The sequence below is a fragment of the Mesoplodon mirus genome (genome assembly GCF_964341445.2).
Source record: "Mesoplodon mirus genome assembly, contig: HAP1_SCAFFOLD_791, whole genome shotgun sequence".
In the NCBI taxonomy this organism is placed as follows: domain Eukaryota; kingdom Metazoa; phylum Chordata; class Mammalia; order Artiodactyla; family Ziphiidae; genus Mesoplodon; species Mesoplodon mirus.
The window spans coordinates 77,874-90,276 of NW_028295243.1; the positions used below are offsets into that span (position 1 = coordinate 77,874).

Here is a 12,403-nt window from a genome sequence, read left to right on the forward strand (position 1 = left end):
CCAGGGACCTTGGCAGTTGCAAGGTAGGGCTCTTCCCTTTGGGATGGAAACAGCAAGTTTTCCTGTGGTCTACACACTGGCCCCCAAAATACTACACTCCCAATACTTGTCAACTTTAAGTATTTTTCTACATATCTCCATTTTTCTGTTACTATTTGGACTACATCCCAGACTTGACACTACATAAATTGCATTCAAGAAGCTATTTTTAAAAGTTGGTAGGAAAACTTAAATCTATAGCTTGCAGTCCCTGGCTTACTTTCATCCAGGTGCATAAGGGTTTTCAAAAGTAGTCAGGTTAGTTACCCCGGATCACAGCCCCATGCTTGTGTCACCGATATAAAAATGGAACATGATATTTAAGGTTTTAGTTGCCAAATCATCAAGCCTCCCAGACAGAGGCAATAGAGCAAAATGATTACAGAGGCATGGATTTTGATTTGCTCCAGTGTCTTGGGCAAGTCACTTGGCCTCTGTATTTATTTGTACTTATCTGCCCTTTTCTGTCACTTGGGGGTCATAATTGTACCTGGTCCATGGCTACGTTGTACAAATGATCTGTAAAGTAGTTACAAGAAACCGACACAGAGTAAGCACTCCACAGACATTGGCTATTAGCTATTGGAAATAGTTCTCCGTGAAACAGATGACTTTATCAGTGGATGACTCGGTGGGAGACAGTGAATCACAGAATCACAGCATGTTGAAAGTGACCTAGTTCACACTCTTATGTGAAAAGAAGAATAGTGTGCATGGGTAGAAAATGTCTGAAACTTTACCTAACAAATAGTTCATCGTGTTAGCATGGAGGATTAGAATAAATCAGGAAAGGAGGAAAGAAAAACTTGAGTGTAATTCCATTTCTCTATCATTTGTGTTTCTACACTGAGACTCTGAATACACTGGAAGTGCAATTTTTTTTTAATGTGGCGGGATAAAGGTTTTCAAGTTTTCCTGATCCATCCGTATTATTATCTCAGAATTGCTGGCAGTTCTTGCCATCTTCGGAACTACACCCATGTGAGTCAGTGGGCCATTCTGGACGGAGGAGATAATAGAGCAGAAGTGAAGTGAGAGGAAAGGAGAGACAAGATTTTCTCTTTTCTCTTCAAAGAGGAAAGGTCTTTGGAATGGGAACAACTCACAACCAAACTTTGGGGAAAGGATGTGATGGAAAATGAGACAAACATCCTACCCCTGTGATGAGAAGGATTCCCTGGGCTGGATGGAGGGAGGTCACAGGTGGCTGGACAAGGAAACCAACTAGGGAGAAACACACACAAGTGCAGGGCAAACACCCTGAGGCCACTCAGCCTGACTCCATGCAAACATGTGTCCAGCAGCCAGCCCTTCACCTGTGGTTCCCCAGCAAGACAGGTACCTCGGGGGTGCCAACTCATTCTGAGTCCGTTATGCCTGGCCATTCATAAACCGCTGTCTAACGTGTGAGGAATAAACTCTCAATGTTTATGAGGAAACTGGGGAAGGAGATTGAAAGGTTACTTAAACGGAAAAAAAAAGAAGTTCAGGAAGGCAGGATGGTAGAGAGACAAGAAAAAGACCTTAAAAGATAGAAAGGATTTGCCAAAGAAGAGAAAGAAAAAGAAATGATTCCGAATGGGTTAACCTGCAGCTAGGAAGTTAAGGAAGATTATTGATGGGTGAAGACTATGGAATAAAGTGAATAAAATTTATCAGAAGTTGCTGAGAATATGGTAAGCAGCATGATTATCAAATTATGAATTGGCTGCAATGGCATTCTAGGGGGACACTAGGAAGGGGAAGCAAATGTTCATGAGATGACAGTGGCAGGTGGAAAGTTGTTTCAGGGGAAGATCAGTCTTGCAGAGGGTGTATCAGAGGAGGGCAAGTGTGAGCAAGCAAGGAAATACTAAGTGTATACGGTTCCTTCACTGAGTGCACCCAGCCCCGCGCTCAGCCTTCAGAACAAGCAGGACTTCAGGTACTGGAGCTACATTTCAGTCATCAAGACTTGAGAAGACACCCTTAACTCAGGTCTTCTCTTCAAAGTCCATCTTTCCTTCTTGACCTTCATTTGGCCTCTTCCCTTACCCTCAAGCTGTGGACTGAGGCCACAGAGCAAGATGGGTCACTAGTGTCCTCCATCCCCTGGCGACTGTGGTTCACATCAGTGGAGTACCAAAGGCAATAACCAAGTAACAGACACAAGAGTGTATGAAGAAGAAGAGATTCTGATAAGGCTTTCTGTGACAGTGTGGGCCAAGTCGGATCTATATGGCTGGTATCACGTGAATTATGAGCAGCCTTAGGGGAGAAGTTCTCAGAAGGCAGAGCCTGGCTCTCTAGAGGCTCTGCGTGCTCACAGCCCACTCCAAGACCTCAGTTACAGCTTCGGCCCCCAATATCTCTCCCTCTGCCTGCTCACAGTTTTTGAAGTCTTCTTTCCTCCACATTTCTCTTGAGAGGTGGAGGGGGAAGATGAGGTTCAGGCCAGCTCAGACTCCCCTGGGATCCCAGCAGGATGCCTATCATTAACCTCCCACTTTCTAGGAAGCTCCTAAGATCTTCACATTTGGGACAGTTCTCATTTCAGCTGTGCTTCAAATTGCTGGCTGGAGACGGCCTGTTGGAAGGTGGCTAAAAGCAAGTAGCAATCCTTCGGGCAGCCTGGCCCTTCTCGACTGTCAGACATCTTCAGGGATATTCTAGGAAATGTTGTTTGTTCTAGAGAAGGGAGGGAAACAATCCAAGTGTCCAATAATGCTTGAATGGAAAATAAATGATGCTATATGCATGTGATCAAATAATATCAAACAGTCAAAAATCAAAGACCTAGATCTATATGGATTCACGTGGATAAATCTTGAAAACATAATATTGATTGAAAGAAAATAAGATAAAGAATGTTAGATTGTGATAACAGGTATGTAAGTATTTAAATATTTAAATCAATTCAACATATTGCTTCTATATAGAGAGATGCAAGAAAATAAACTTTATCCAAAGAACACATTATTTACATTTAATAGGCTCATTTATCTAGGAGACCCAAAAGAACCCACAGATAAACTAGCAGGAACTAATAAGACGGTTCAACAAGGCACACACATACAAGATCAATAAATTTTAAAAGTCAATCAGGCTCCTCTACACTGGCGATAACAAATTAGAAACTGTAAAAGAAAATAAGAAAAAAAGAAGATCTAAAAATTGTCACAAGAGCCATATAAATTATTTAGAGCTAAGCATACGTAGAAGGCAATATAACTAACAAACTGAGTACGAACAGATAAACTCCGCCCAACCTAAGGTTAGGAAAAGACTGTTGTTACTTTATGAGAACAGACCCTCTTCTTAAGGAGCAGATCAGTAAGTGAGAGTGAATCAAAGAAACACAGCATTTGAAAAGTCAGCTAGTCCAAGCCTCTTGATCACACATACAGAAGCTGAAGCCCAGATAGGTTGAGTTACTTGCTAAAGGGCCCAATGTCCTGACTCAAGGACTAGCATTTTTCACTCAGTCGCAAGACACAATCAAATGCAGCACCTTGGAAAGAGATGGGGAAAAAATGAAGACATCAATTATATAGTTCCTCATCTTTAAGTACAGAAATAGCCGTGACAAAATTACACGTATTGAGGGAAAATTGAAGTGCAGAGTTTAAAATGTCAATAATCCACAGGGAAACTGGAGACCATTTAAAATATTCATATTAAAGCTCTCTAGAAAAGACATTAAAAGATCTCCAATCAAAATGTGAATTTTATAATAGACATGGTATGATACAATTTATAATAGATATGGTATGAACCTTTCCCTTTCACGGGAAAGCTTCGGCTGGGAAAAAGGAATTGTTCTTGAAAATGGGGCCTGTGCTACTGCAGACACTGTGCTCAACCTAGGTCCACCGAATGCTCTGATGTCATCACTGAGGTCACAGAATTCCACTGTGCACCTGGCAACCTTGCAAACATAACAGCCCTGGTGAGCACTAGGCAGTACTGGTGGTTCACCAAGTGGTACAAGTTTTTCAGCCATTTAGGAGACTTGACCATTTTTATTTGTATTGAATCATTTCAACGGATTGCCCAAGAGCCAAGAAGGGCCAACCTGTAGGGAAGAGGAGGAGTTGGACATCTCTTGAGGCATCTTCTAAGGGAGACTTCTAGTTGGTACGATGGAACGGCGACAAAAGAGGAAACATCTGGGAAATGAAGAGTCCCAGGAAACTGCCGAGAACGGAGGAGGTATGTGGGGGGCAACTTGTCTGGGGCACATGGGTTTCTGCCAAACTGAAGCTTCTCTAGGAAACGGGGGACTGAGAACGTGTCACCTGTGAAGCAGGGAGCGAGAGACCTTGTCTCACTGATGCTGCCGTATCTATCCGGAGGGTCCCTGTGGTGTGAGACGGCACAGAACGGCCAGATGCCCCCTGGGAGATGGGAGGTCAGCTCCGCTGGTCTGAGGACTCTCTCCTGGGGCAGCCGGGCCTGGAGCTTTGTCGGACTCATAGCAGGCTGCATCCTGCTTGCACAGACCTAGAGGTGCAGCTTTTCTCAGTCCCCAATTTCTCTCTTATTCTCTTGGATCTTTCCCTGGGGTCATGAGGTGGGGGATGTGAAGGATGCAAGGATGCTGAGAGAGACCCATGAGTTGCTTGGCCTCTTTTACCAAAGTGGAAAGAGAAGCCCCATGAGTTGAAGGCCCTGTTGAAAAATATCTTGACAAGTGGAATGCACTTTGAAAGAAGATTGTTTGTCTAGGGATGGTGTCCTATTGAAAGCAAGGAGGTTTTATTCCTTCAACAGGAAGAATTTCCCAAAGGAGATCAAGGGAAGGGAAGGGTTTTCCAGAGACTGAGACCACGTGAGCGGGGGTGAGAAATGTCCTCAGGGTCCTGCGGGGAGCTCTGAGAGCCACGGGCCACGTGGTGCCTGCGTGCATGAAATGTAGGCGAGTAGCTTGCCCTGGGAGAGGGGTGGTCACCCCAGAGCTCCAGCTAGAGGCCTCTGCCCCAGATTAGAGCCCAGTAGCTCCTACCAGGCCCAGGGCCCTGGAGACTGTACGATGGGCCCTGGGAATGGAGCTCTAGACAGCAGGCAGATTTCCAGGCAGTGGCTGGGACAGGCTGGGGAAGGCAATGACTGACCCTGACCATTCAGAATATTTTGCTCTATGTTCCTGTGTGTGTGTGTGTGTGTGAGTGTGTGTGTGTGTGTGTGTGTGTGTGTGTGTGTGTGGTAATGCAGAGAAGAGCGAGATGAATGGGGGTAGAGTGCTTACCAGATATAAAGTCTGCATGGTAAAATTCTTGTCAACCTGTCTGGACCTGGCTGGCACTCGGTGTACGTAAGAGTGTATACAGAATTCTTGTTAGGGGTGTTTTATGAGACAGTAACTCATACACCCATGTACACTCTGATGCAGCAAAAATATCACACACCCCACATATAACTTCCTTAGTAAACCACACACAGCACATGGAGGTATATACACGGATCCCTCCTGTACTACGTTCTCATACAACCCACCTGTATCACAATCCTCTCCTCCAACACCAAACGCTGGAGATGAGATATACAGACACACACACTATATATATAGGACACACACACAAACACACAATATATATACATGTATCTCCTCAACTCTTGCACAAACACAGCTAACTTCAGCCATCTCTAAATACCTCTGTAAGAACCAGTCACGTGTCATACACACCACACTTATAACACATTCTTGAGTAATGCCAGACCCGCTTTGTACAAACCACAGTAAACCACAGTCTCAGTAACCCATGTCAGGATTGCCAGAGAAAATATGGGCTATCCAGTTCAATTTGAATTCCAGATAAACAACAAGTAATTTTTCAGTATCCGTATGTCCCACATATTGTATGGGCCATACTTACACTAAAACTAAGTCAGGCCAAATACTGCATGGGAATACTTACACTAAAAAATTATTCTGGGTTTATCTGAAACTGAAATTTAACTGGGTGCCTTGTATTCTTGTTCGCTAAGTCTGGCAACCCTTATATACTTACCACCAGCTGATGTATTATATAGTTATTGTAGTTTTGTTTAGTGTGTGTCTTCCCCTACTAGAATGTGCAGCGTTACCAAAGACTACAACACTGGAAGAGTGCCGGATACACAGGAGTAGCTGCTTACTGAATCTTGGTGAATGAATGAATGAACACGCACCATAACTACAAGCCACACCATGTAATGAGGAAAAGTTACATGTCCCAGAATTCCTGACTTGTGAACAGAAACCATGCACACAAAGGCCACAGACACAGATAGACACGTCTGCACTGTGCTCCCCATGCCAACCCCACACTTACCACAGACTTAACTGATACACATCACTCACTCTTCCCACACACTCACAGTCACCACCGAGGCCTACATTACCAACTAGACAGTGAGAGAATAAGTATTGATTGGAATTAAATCCTGGAGGATCCACTGGGAACCACACTCTCAACTGTGTGTATTCACTGCACCTGACACGTGTCACACACTCAGTAAATATTTGTGGACAGAGGACTGATGAACCCACCCTGAGCCTTTCATTCCTCCCTCAGGAATCTCGAAGTCACAAGAGGATCCCCCTCGGCTTGGATCCACTGTGGTGGCCCAAGGCTGCAGCCCAGGGGCAGGGGAGGTCTCCTCTGCCTCTAAATACTTCTTCCGTACTTCTACTCTGCGCAAGCTCAGCTACGCTGGTAAGGGCGCGGGGCTCCTCAGGTGAGGGGGTGCTTGGCTGTGAGGCAGGAGGCACACAGATCCCAGGGAGGCTGAGAGGAAATCCAGGGTCATCAGAGGTGATGAGGGCTCTGTGGAGGAGCCTGGGCAGGATGGCTGAGCTGTTCCGAGGGCGTGGATGCCAGCTGAGTCTGGGGGTGTGTGTGTGAATACTGCTACCACCATGGTGGGGAAGTCAAGGAGCAGGGGCCGGAAAGGTCTGGGCTTGAGGTGGAGGGAAGAGGGACCAGATTAAGCATCTTCAGAGGAAAATGTAGGCTTTGTCTTTGCCTTTGCTTCCAGAGAAGGACAGAGTTCTGCATCATACACCTCCAGCCTGAGAGCAGGACCACCCAGCTCAGGTGCACACAGCTCACACATACACGCGCCCTCCAGGCACAGCCCTTCTCAGTGCACATCAACCCCAAGCACGTGCTCCACAGTACTCTCCTGCACCACAGCCCCATTCCACAAGGAATGCACAACCGATATTCCCAAACTCACACTCCTCGTCGTACACGCATCCAGCCGCATCCCTCACATACTACAGCCCTCACCACCATACTCCACACCCCTGTATACAGACACCGCTCCAGTATCCCCCCCCACGCACATGAAAAGCCCACAGATGACACCAGATACACCACTCCGTCCTACGGCCAACAGACACCAAGCTCACGACATAGCTATGTCGTGCCAATGTCCCTCTCTCGTCTACCACACCTGCTCCCTCAGCTTCCGGCAGGGCCCATGCATGTTATTATGATTTTAATTTCCTTTTTCAGGAATCCGGAGATTTCATCGAGACACTGCCCAGCCTAGACCACCCCTAACCCAGGATCAGGAAGAAGGAGAGACCGCTTCCCCATCACACTGTGTCTCCTCCTCACCCTCTTCACCCTGTAAGAACTATCTGCACCCAGACAAAGAGGAAAGGGGCATGAAAATATACTACATGCAGGTACAAGTGAACAAGGGTGTCGCTGTCTCCTGGAAGACAAAGAAACCCTTGGAGTTGCCTGAAAAGCAGCTGAGGATAGAAGAAGTGACCCTTCCTGAGGATGTGTGCGCAGTAGCCACTGACCCCTCTTCTGATGTGTCCACCGAAAGCCTCCTGTCTGACAGTGAGCCCACTGGGGAGGAGAAAGAGTATGAGGAAAGGGCAGAGCCAGGCAGCCCATCAGGGCCCCCTGCCGTCGAGGAGAGACCCAGCGCCAAGACAGCGGACTGGATGCTGACCATGGAGACCGGCTTCAGGTGCATGGCCTGCTGCCGGGTCTTCCACACCTTGGAGATCCTCCAGCAGCACGTGAAGTTCGGCGTCCTGCAGGGCTTCAGCTGCCGTGTCTTTCATCTCAACATGGCCCAGTGGATGGGCAATGTGGAATCCGAGAGCACCCCTGAGGAGGAGGACGAGGAGGAGGAGGAGGAGAACGAGGAGGAGGAGGAGGAGGAGGAGGAGGAGGAGGAAGAGGAAGAGAAGCAAGAAGAAAAGGAGAATGAGGGAGAGCAGCCCACGGGGGAAGGCCCCAGCCCAAAGAGACCCCGCAGGCAGGGTCTTTTCTCTCCTTTGAGTTCCAAACAGCAACTGAGATTCATGGGACAGAAGATCCTGGAAGACGGTGTGGCCGTCCCTTGGAAGAGGTAAGGCTTGAGGCTGGCAGTCTTCTGAGCCTATGTCACGAGGGCCCAGAGGAGTCTAAGGGAAGGGGCCGCACACATGTGCTGGTTTACCTAATGGCTCTGCAGTTGCATCAAATGGGACACACCCAGCACTAACAAAGGCATTGACCTCTGTTGACGTAAACAAGAAGGTGGAGCCTTTTCCTAGTTTTCTCAGGGTCTGCACGATGGACCTCAACTCTTAGAGGACGTACTGCCAGCAGCTCCTTCTCGGCAGAGAGAGCCAGGAGTGGTCTCAAGAGAGGACAGGGGCCCTTGCAGGACCAGAACTTTGAGGTCTGAGAGGCTTGGGCCTGAGCCGAGATCTCACCCTGACCACTGGACCTAGCCTTCTGTGACAAAGGGGAATATGAAAGAGAGTCACGTGGAAATGAGGTCCCCCGAGATATGGAAATGTTCCAGAACCTTCGTTGCGTGGTAGTTGATCTGGAGCCAAGCTCACTGTGGTGTGTGTGGCTCTGAGCATTAAGGCAATGCTGGAGGGTAACCCTGACCAGCAGAGCTTGGAGTGTTTCTTGTCTCTTCCTGTTCTACCTCATTTGTTTTATCCCTTCCAGGGAGAAGAAAGGACCCTCGGGAGAGTAGCAGACAGAATGCCGTGGTCTGAAGGAGGATGAAGGGACCGGCACTCAGTCTAACATCATATGACAATAGAAGCGTCCTATGCAATAAAGGGCATTTTCCAAACCTTTCCTGGAGCTTTTATTTAATGACATTTTTCTATCTATGCATCTATCTGTCATCTACATCTGTATCTTTCAAGGTTTGTGAACAAGCTTTCACATAAGCACTAGAGACGTCCGCCAGCATTTTCCAGAAGAGGCCTGCAAATTGCTGGGGACTCCTCACAAAGAGGGAACGGCCACAACCCCTGCCACACAGACTATGCGCGTGGCCCTCCTGACGTACTCCCACTCTCTCTCTGAATTTCCCAACGTCTGAGATGAGGGTGCTGGCTGGAGGCAATGATCACGTGCAGGCTGAATCTTCTCCAGATTCTGATTCTCTTCCTGGGCATATCGTCCTCAAGCACAGTTTCCATGTCCCTGGCCACACTGATCTCTCTCCTTCAGTCCTTCCCTCCCTCCCTCTCCTGCCTCCCAGTGCAGAGAATACTTTTTTGCATTTGAGACGACATTTATTTTTTGTTCACAGAATTCTCACCTGTTTTACTGTGGCCTCCGTTGTGAACATTCCAAAGCTGAGAAGTTTCTCTTTTTCTCCCTCATTTCTGCTGAGTCTTTACCTTCCTAATGCAGTGAGCTCACAGTGCCTAGCTGACTGGATGAGGAAAAAAAATCCAGGGAGCAAAGAGAAATAATAAAAGAATATATCAGTTAATTTTTCATAGTGTTATCCAACTACATATTTTTAAAATTTTGGAATAATATTAGGAATCTTCTCTTTATAAAAATCTGAATTATTGGGCTTCTCTGGTGGAGCAGTAGTTAAGAATATGCCTGCGAATGCAGGGGACATGGGTTCGAGCCCTGGTCTGGGAAGATCCCACGTGCCACGGAGTAACTAAGCCCGCGCGCCACAACTACTGAGCCTGCGCTCTAGAGCCCGTGTGCCACATCAACCGAGCCCACGTGCCACGACTACGGAAGCCTGCGTGCCTAGAGCCCATGCTCCGCAACAAGAGAAGCCACTGCAATGAGAAGCCCGTGCACCACAGCCAAGAGGAGCCCCGGCTCACTGCAACTAGAGAACGCCCGCTAGCAGCAACAAAGACCCAATGCAGCCCAAAATAAATTAATTAATTTTAAAAAATTGAATTAGTTTCAAGGGTACAATGTGTAAAAGTACAATAAAAGCCCCCCTTCATAACCCCCCAACCCCACTCTCAAGATGCAATAGATATGCTGTGATACAATTTATAGTCGTAGTACTACTACTCCTCCCACGACATCCGAAATCCTCTGAGCCAGGTGCAGCAGCTTCCTTTCACAATGCTAGGACCCGCCACAAGACACATGATAATCCCTTTGGACATTTCAAGGAGCGGCACCAAGGGAACAGTACCGGGGAAATGCCACTGACAGCTCAGAATATCCATGGCATTTCTAGAGCCTCGGCACTGCTCTCGCTCTGGGAATGAAGGTCCAAAAAGCACATCGGAGAATGTTCATAGTTGTAAACAAGCTCCACCTTTGAAACACAATCTACATAGAACCACATATACAAGCCTGCACGATGGATGAAGCCAAGGTCTCCTCCATGATTTCCCTTCTGACCACCTTATTGTCTCCTCAACCATAAAAGGTGAACTTGAAACTCAGGACCTTGCCTTGTCACCAGAAACATCCAAGCTTGGATCAGTCTTTCTAAGACCAGATACTTGCTCTCTGAACTATTAGAGACTTGTCACATACACACAGGTAGAACAGGATTATTTCTATCTACCTGGGGACCTGGAGTCTTTCACATTGCTCCTGTTAAAACTCTCACAACAGCAAAACTTTACCTACAAAGGGTTCAAGCTATGACACTCCCAATTTCCACAAACCTCCTCAGCTCTTGTGAGTCACATGCAGCCAATTCCAGGAATTGGAAACATGGTTGTGAGGATGAAACTGACTTTGGGGCTCCCCTTGGATATGGTCTTCCAGACTTACCAAAAGGCCATTAAGAGGAAGGTTTACCCCACCTCAGGGAAACCCGAGGCAGTACTTGCAGTCAAGGGCTGGCCATGGCTTCTGAGCTACATCCAAAAAGAATTTCATACTGTACCTGGATCTGCTGAAGCCATTTCTGACTGTCCGAGAGCCAGCATGTACCGCTCCTCAACTGCCTCCATTGTGGATCATCAGTAGGGCTGTCAGATTTAGTAAATAAAAATACAGGATACCCAGTTAAACTTGAACTTCACATGAATAATAAGTCATTATTTTTAGTATAAGTAGATCCTATGAACTATTTGGGGCATACTTATCTTCAAAATGTACTCGTTGTTTTTCAAACATTCATATTTAACTAAACAGCCTATATTTTATCTGTCAACCCTACTCAGCAGAAATGATGGAGGCTCATAGAGATCCAGGAGACGCCTCAGCGCCTCCTCAGCTTTTACTTCTACGTCCTGGACAGCAAGCACGCACCTTCCACTCCCAGTCATTGGCTAGAATGGAGGATATTCTCTGTTTTAGAGCTTTTTCTACTTGTCATTGTTATTATCTGCCTTATTTTAAAGAGATGTTTATTTTTCCCCAAACTTAATAGCTCAATCAAAAGTCTTTCAAAGCTCATTAGACAAGGGAAAAACAACATGGTTCTGAAAAGTGAAGGAAACCGCCTGGTGTTTAGTCAAGAAGTAGTAGGGAGATTGAAAAAGCCAAACTTAATAAGCAAATCTCTCCAAGGGTATTTTCAGAGCTTGATACCCTCCCACACCCTGAAAATATTATTACATCAAGAATGTAGAACTGCTAACCAAATGTAAGGCTCCCATATGATTCTATCAAACTGAGGATGCTTCTTTACTAAGCAGTGAGCACACTTGCTGCCCCAGGGACCTTGGCAGTTGCAAGGTAGGGCTCTTCCCTTTGGGATGGAAACAGCAAGTTTTCCTGTGGTCTACACACTGGCCCCCAAAATACTACACTCCCAATACTTGTCAACTTTAAGTATTTTTCTACATATCTCCATTTTTCTGTTACTATTTGGACTACATCCCAGACTTGACACTACATAAATTGCATTCAAGAAGCTATTTTTAAAAGTTGGTAGGAAAACTTAAATCTATAGCTTGCAGTCCCTGGCTTACTTTCATCCAGGTGCATAAGGGTTTTCAAAAGTAGTCAGGTTAGTTACCCCGGATCACAGCCCCATGCTTGTGTCACCGATATAAAAATGGAACATGATATTTAAGGTTTTAGTTGCCAAATCATCAAGCCTCCCAGACAGAGGCAATAGAGCAAAATGATTACAGAGGCATGGATTTTGATTTGCTCCAGTGTCTTGGGCAAGTCACTTGGCCTCTGTA

At 46.4% G+C, this 12,403-nt stretch overlaps 1 long non-coding RNA gene across 1 annotated transcript; it reads right to left on the minus strand.

Moving 5' to 3' along the window:
- Positions 1-8,017: 8,017 nt before the first annotated feature.
- On the minus strand, positions 8,018-11,240 carry LOC309797602. The gene is made up of 3 exons (XR_016039671.1): positions 11,152-11,240; positions 9,583-9,699; positions 8,018-8,135 (listed from the first exon to the last, which is right to left on the minus strand). It is a non-coding gene; the product is annotated as an uncharacterized lncRNA (long non-coding RNA).
- Between the last annotated feature and the right edge of the window lie 1,163 nt (positions 11,241-12,403).